Genomic DNA, 7,499 nt, shown 5'->3' with positions numbered 1-7,499 from the left:
AGTACGATCGCTTCCAACAGCAGATCGCTCAGCTCACCGAGAGCTTTCTTGCAATCACCATTGGACAAGACGTTGCTGGTGCGGATTAGCCGCCACATGCTTCGCGGCAGAACTGCCGTCCAGCTCATTCGCAAACTCGGCAACGACACCTTTATCGTCGTCTAAGTCGCCAGCATTTTATGTTTCAACGTCGTGATGCCAAGATGAAGAAGGCCGAGAGCGTGTCGCAAGCTACCAGTCCAGGCAGATGAAGCCGGCGGAGCGCAACTACCCTGTTCACGACAAGGAGCTCCTTGCGATGCGCTACGCTCTGATCAAGTTCAGAGTGTACTTGTTGGGTGAGGATACCTTCGCGGTGTATACCGACCATGCATCGCTGAGGACAGCGATGAAGAGTCCTCATCTCTCCCAGCGGATGGCGCGCTGGCTTTCGTCTTCTCTGAGTACCACTTCGTTGTCCACTACAAACCCGGCAAGAACAACATTCTCGCCGACGCTTTGTCTCGGCGTCCCGACTACGACCCACGCGGTGCATTGGGTCGACAAGCTTCGCTGGATGAAGACGATGTAGACGAGTGTGCCACGTGCGAGGCGTCAGGCGTCAACCTGACGAGCGTCTCCCCGGTAATGCCACTTCGCGACGAGATCCGAGCTGCTTACGAACATGACTCAACGTGCTCCAGTATCCTGAAGTATCTCCGCTCTCCCAGCGCCGACACACTGGGAGCCCTTTCCCGCTCTGTACGAAACAAAATCTACCGATATCGTCTCGAGGACGAGCTGCTGGCGTACAGCATCGACAACTTCGATGCCCCACGTGTCGTTGTCCCTAACGACCTCGATCTGCGCTCACGGATTATCCATGAGTTTCATGATGCCCCGCTGGGCGCTCATCTCGGTCGCGAGAAGACATTTGCCGCTGTGTCACGCGACTTTTATTGGCCACACCTGTACAAATGGGTGCGTAAGTGGGTGCGCACCTGCGAGACCTGCCAGCGCGTGAATCCTGCCTCGTCTTCGCAGGCTTCCTTGCGTCCTCTACCAGTGGCCACCGAGGCCTGGCGCTCGGTGTCGATGGACTTCATCTTCGGGCTCCCACCCTATGCTAAAGGACGATCAGGTGTCTTGGTACTCGTAGACCGCTTCAGCAAGATGGTTCACCGGATTCCGGTGTCGGATGCGATCACCGCGGCAGATACCGCGATGCACTTCCTCGATGCTGTCTTCCGTCATCATGGCCTTCCCGAATCTATCGTCTCCGACCGCGACCCGCGCTTCACGTCGGCCTTCTGGTCAAAGTTCTTCGAGCTACTAGGCTCGAAGCTAATGATGTCCACAGCAGCCCATCCGGAAACAGACGGCCAGACGGAGCGCGTAAATAGCGTCCTCGAAGACGTCCTTCGAAGCTACGCGACGTCGTTCTCCAGCTGGAGCTCGTTTCTGCCACTGGCCGAGTTCGCTCTGAACAACGCGGTACACGCGTCGACTGGGCTGACGCCCTTCTTCGTTAATTACGCGCGACACCCGCGTGTCCCTGCTCTCCTCGCCGTGGGCCATCCCACAGCGCCGTGTGTCTCCACTCTGGGTGGGGAAGAAGCTGCCGACAAGCCGTCTACTCCATCTGCGATGTCTCCGGCGGCTACACCGGTACTGGGTCAACCGGTACATACACCGGTTGCTAATGATATCTCGAGTGTATCCCCTGTTCCCACGTCGGTCAACGCAGTGACACGCTCCGCATCGAGCTCACTTGCGCCAGCTAACTACGCGCCGAAGCATGCGGCGCGACCAATCGACTCCGCAGTCGTCTCCGACTTCGTACTACAGCGCCAAGCGGTCACCCGCTATGTTCGAGACGCACTGCAGGATGCAGTGGACAAGCAGAAGGAGAACGCCGATACGATCGGCCGCAAGAACACGGCCACGTTTACGACAGGCGAACGCGTGCTCCTGTCGACTGAAGGTATCAGAAACTCTGCGGTTACCAACCTCGGCGCGAACAAACTCGCGCCGCGCTTTATTGGGCCATTTACGGTAATCAAAGCCATTGGTGATGTCTACACGCTTGACATTCCTACGTCACTACGTCTGCATCCGACGTTTTACGTCGGACGGCTCAAGAAGTATCACCCCGCTACGATTCCAGAGTCGTCTCAGGCTACTGAGCCGGAGCATGCGTCGAGCGACCTTCTCGACGGGCGCGGCGAGCCATCAACCCATCCGCACCAGGAGTCGGATCTCGAGGCTGCGTCCCCGTCTGCAAACGTCCGTGAGCCGACCTCTCCAGCATCTGCAACCGAGCAAGGATCTCTCGGTTCGACTGACGCAGCTGCGCACTCTCCCCGGTGGCCCGGGCAGTCTGATCGAGAGCCTCATCCAACTCCTGCTGGACATCCCAGTAGCTGTTCAGCAAGTCGTTCTCGCTCTGGGCAGCCAGAGCGCGAGTGCTATCGACGCGACGGCCCTCCTCCTGTTGTTGACGCTGCCGGAGATACCCGCTGGATTGTTGAGTACATCGTTGCCCACGAAGATCCACTTCGCGCTCCCAAACGTCATCGTGGCTCGCCCACGATGTTCCAGCCGACCGTCGCTATCGGGTACGTTGGCTCGGGTTTCCTCCCGACGAGGATACGTGGGAGCCTCGCGCCAATCTCCTTCGGGACGTCCCGAATGTGGTCCAGGCGTATGAGTCCAGCCTCGCTGCGAACCACCTTGTGACGCATGCCAGCTCGCACGAGGAGAGCGACTCGAGCGATCGCGCGAACGTGATCGAGACCGATGACTTGGTCGACCACGTGAACGGGACCGAGATCTGCGATTTGTGCGACCACGCGAACGTGATCGAGAACGACGACTTGAGCGGCCGCGCGAACGAGACCGAGTCCGATGCCAAGAATCTTCACGTGCAGGGCGTCGGCGTGAGCCGCGCGATTAGAGGCGCGCACGTTCTCGGCCAACGAGCGACGATACTTCTCGATCCTAGTTCACCGAGCGGATACTCGGCGATGTGGTTTCTCCACTCCTCGACAGTCGGACGCGATCCAGTACAAGTGCCACAACCTTCAGCAACCCTCACGTAGCAGATGCGGCGCATGTCCTCCCATGCGCTGGTGCAGACGCGCTCACGGAGCTCCGTGAGCGAGTGCTCCTTGATGATCTCCTCGCGGTACATCAGCCAGCCGACGAAGCTCTCCCCTTCTTCCTGCGTCCGGTTCCAACGCCGGATGAGGGCGCACCACGACTCCTGCAATGCGCCATATGCGACACCCTCGACAGGCTTCTGACGCAGTCCACGGAAGCGCCGGAAGTGATCCTTCATCGTGTCCAGTGTGTCCGGAGCCCGCGCTCCGGATATGTCATAGAGAGACCATGCCCGGAGCTGGTCGTCCATCACGCGCGTGCCCCGTGCCGCTGCGGTCGACGTCGCCGCCGTCGTCGGTGTCCCCGTCCGCTGTTGATCCATCGTGCTGTTCGTCGTCTTCTCCGCAAGTCGAGTTATGTCGCTCCTGCGCTTCGCAGGAGATGTCTCCGTCTCTGTTTCGCTCCGCCCGTTAGCCAAGTCCCCGTTCGCCATCCTCACGCAGATTGATTTGTTCTTCGCCCACTGCTTATGTTGCGTAAGTGCAACTTTAAGAGGGGGGGGGTAATGTAATGGGCCCCTCCATTACATAAGTAGGTAGATTTCTTTACAAAAGTAGGTGCATCAGCACACGACTAGCGTGTGCTGAAATGCTGTCATGCCATTGGCTGATATATGGGGAGCCAGACCCATTATTAGCCAATTGGACTATGACGTGTATTTGAGTGGCCAGGGCTGTGGCCTTGGTCCTAAAATAAAGTCAGAGTTGATTTTTCCTTAAACCTAAGACTCAGTCGTCCTATTGCGAGCTTCCTCAACGCTATAGTGTAAGCAAGTAACGGAGTAAATATCTGGCCCGTTACAATAGCAGTATAGATATAATTTCTAAAGCTGGTCTCATGGGAGTGATCTCAAGGTCCAATTCTAAGAGCGGTATCTGTTCATTTATTTGTGCAAACGTAGCATACACAGCTTCGTCGTGCGGACTAAGCTCTTGTCTATATGCACAGCTTCTCAAGTACACACTACTTTCATTGAGGAATTAACCACACACTGAACAAGTCCCATGCATCGCGCCAACTCGTCTGCCTCTATCTCATCTTCTACTGTTCCAGTGGCTGCTGCTGTGGCGAAGACTTCTGATGATGAAAGCATGCCGGATAACGATCCTCTCCGTGAACAGTTTCCTGGATCTTAGGCAATTTTTGGCAGATAAGGGATATCAGGGCCTAGCAGAGACCATGAGGGTCATCATCCCGACGTGTCGCCGCCCTTCAGCACCACTAACACCACAACAAGAAGCCGAGAATGTCGACATCTCTTCCGATCGTGTGATAGTGGAGAATTACTTTGGCCGATTCTGCAATCTTTGGTGCATTATGCTCCGACAAGCTCAGATGGCAAGAGCAAAACTATGTTATGTACCTCCGAGCTTGCGTCGCTCTGATGCAGATGACGGCACGAGCTACACCGACTATTTGAGGCGAATGTATGCAATCGGAAGGGAGAGGCATCAATCTAGAATCGCATCGAATACGCGAGCAAGAGAAAGAAGGCGCCGCCGCATAACTGCGTCACGTCTGGCTGCTGGGGCTTCTTCTGGAGGCGAATCTTCAGAAAACAGTCAATAGTACTGAACCAATTAGTTTCGTAGCCAACCTGATACGGACGTACCGTGATAATAATTGAGTGAGAGTTGTTTTCGTCGGTAGCAGTCTAAAAAATCAAACACTGGTGTTCACACGGAAGTGTATAGGCGCTTGTAGTGGTCATCTAACAATTGATTGAAAAAGTACCTCAAAAAGACAGAGCCGGCTGTTTGATCACGTATCCCTCATATGGTTGGTATCCTAGTTTCGGTTATCGAGGACTTTTGTTCCGGAACAACGTGATGTCTGACGTGTTCCCGCGCGAGTGAGCGGTACAGTTATTAGCCACACCTCTTGGATTAACTGAAACTTCTACCTTGAAGCCGTATTGCTTATGTTTCGCGCTAAAAAATGACATCGCTTCGGCCATCGAGCCACTGGGGCGGTTGGATTGCTGAAAGATGACGTCGGTGGCATACAAAGCGCATGGGAAGTTTTCGAACTTGTGCCCCGACGTCACCAATGCACGCATGCCACTCTCATCGGCCGCAGAAGTCACCCACTCCTCGTAGAGCTTTGAAGCTACTATTCCAATAAAATTCGTAACGGTTTTAACGAAACTGGGCGTTTTTACTATGAAGATTCGCGAAAGCATGTCCCAGGTGCCTCCACACTTCATGGTGACTAACGTCATGAAGAACTCGTCTTTAGCAGTAAAGGTCGACTGACGACCACGCCCGACATCCAATATCTGTTGACATGGCTTCTAACAGAGTACCACAGTACGTTTAGCTCGCTCGGTGAAAATTTGGTCAGTCTATGCATGGAGGCGACGCCACCATCACAGTACATTCCGCCCAATATTGGACATGATGTGGTTTTGGAAATCCCACGTGAACTCTAGCTACAGATGTAGTTAGGATGTTCCCACAACAATACGTCTACTAGGATAGTAAACGATCGTTCGGGCGGACCTGAAGATTCCAGTTCTGCCCTTGCACCGGGACAAACTGGACCTTGTAAACTACTTATATAGGCCAACCAGTAAAATAAGAACACGCTACTAGCACGAGCAAAGCTAGCAGGTGTTTTGAATCCTCGTGGTCCCAACAGCGGAAGGGTACCAGGCACGGGTACGCCTTTTACGAGATCACCGAGTGTTCAACACTCGGCTGGAAGAAATAAAAGGGAGGCAATTCAAGCACTCCCAGTCGTGCAAATAGGCAACAATAAGCCGTCACGTAAAACCTCCCGATAATAATCGGCCAATACACAAAGTCTCTTGGCCTTGCCGGATGAACCCTCGCTACAGAGCTTCGAGTTCACCGACAGGCATAACACACTCAAACAAGCTTGACCTGACGCTTACCTTGAAGCCGGACGTCGCTCTGTGTGCTTGAGTGGAAATTCTGTTCTGTATTTAAGCTTACCCTTTCGGGTCTATTCCTAATAAGAAGTCCTAATCAAGTATACAAATATCAAGCGAACAATGATCCGTTATGGATCTTCTTGCATGCCAAGCGTCGTCTGCACCGTCGCATGAGCATCTTTAACGGTCCGCGCCCTGTCCCAGACGGTGAAAGTGCCTTCCAAGGGTCGCTGAGTCTTCTGCGAACTCATCCCAACCGCCACTGAGGGTTCGTACCGTAGATGGTCCGCTGAATGCGAATCCGGCCAGTTCATTATAAATAATAAGGACAGCCTGGATTCAGTGACATATGCCCGTATCCAATACTCGTTGAACGTTCGGAGGTGACGCCGTCGAGTCCCTGGCACCTTGGCGTCTCCGTACATCACCTGACCGAGGGTTCGTCGCTTGAACATCTTGGGCGGTGTCACGTCTTTGTCGACGGGTGATAATCCGCAACTACGGAGAAATCACTACACCACAACTGCCCCTGTCGCAATGAAAGCCACGGTACTGGTGCCCGTTGTGACATTTCTTCATTCTCCAATTCACCATCTCGCCACCGTATGTCCAAGCGCCTGAATCGAGTCGTGTCCGACGCATTTCAGCGTCTCAATCCCCGTAGACGTCGCGAACGTGAACAGCTGGAGGTACGTCAGCTCATCCTTCTCTTGAATCATCGGTACCTTGCTCATCACCTCGCATTACTCGACTTGTTTCTCAGGAGGGCAAGACCGAGGGTTCGAACGCCCTTCAGTCTGCTGCACTTCCCCCGACAGCAGCGTCATCAACCGGTCCTCCGGCGCCTGCTGCCCCGGACTCTTCACTCCCTGCGGTAGCTCCTGCAGCACTCCCCGTCGTCGCTGAATCCGCGGAGATGGCTCCTGTTGCTCCTCCTGTTGAAGCTGGTACCGAGGATTCGCAGGGTCCGGCTTCAGCTCCAGCTGCCGAGGCTCCGGTTCCTGATGAAGAGGAGAAGAAGAGTGGTGACTCGACTTCGTTGACACTCTTGGCCACCGCGGCCAGGCACTTGGAATCGATTTGAATCCTCGCTGCACGTTCCACGACGTTCTCCAGCATCTCAGCTAACTGTTGAGGTGTCCCGCGTGACTTCGTTTTCAGTGGTTGCTCTCCGGTCGGCATTCATGTTTTCTTATTCTTAATTCACTTCCACAGCGTAATCATGTTCATGTTGTTCTTCAAATGCATATACAATTTGTTGTTGCAGTAACGTTTTTCGTCTTTTACCACAGGCTGCATCGCCCTGTGGACAGTTCACACGTGATCCAGTCACGCTAGTCTTCGTCCGCCACTTACGCCATCTGCAGCCGATTCTCGCTCTTCTTGGCTCGCAAATAGTCGTACAGCAGACCTCCACATGACAAGTTTGAAAATGGTTCCCAAGTTGTATCTTCATAGCCAA

Source organism: Phytophthora infestans, genomic scaffold, assembly GCF_000142945.1.
Source record: "Phytophthora infestans T30-4 supercont1.127 genomic scaffold, whole genome shotgun sequence".
NCBI classification, from domain to species: Eukaryota; Oomycota; class Peronosporomycetes; order Peronosporales; family Peronosporaceae; genus Phytophthora; species Phytophthora infestans.
Note: the sequence above shows the minus strand (reverse complement) of the source record.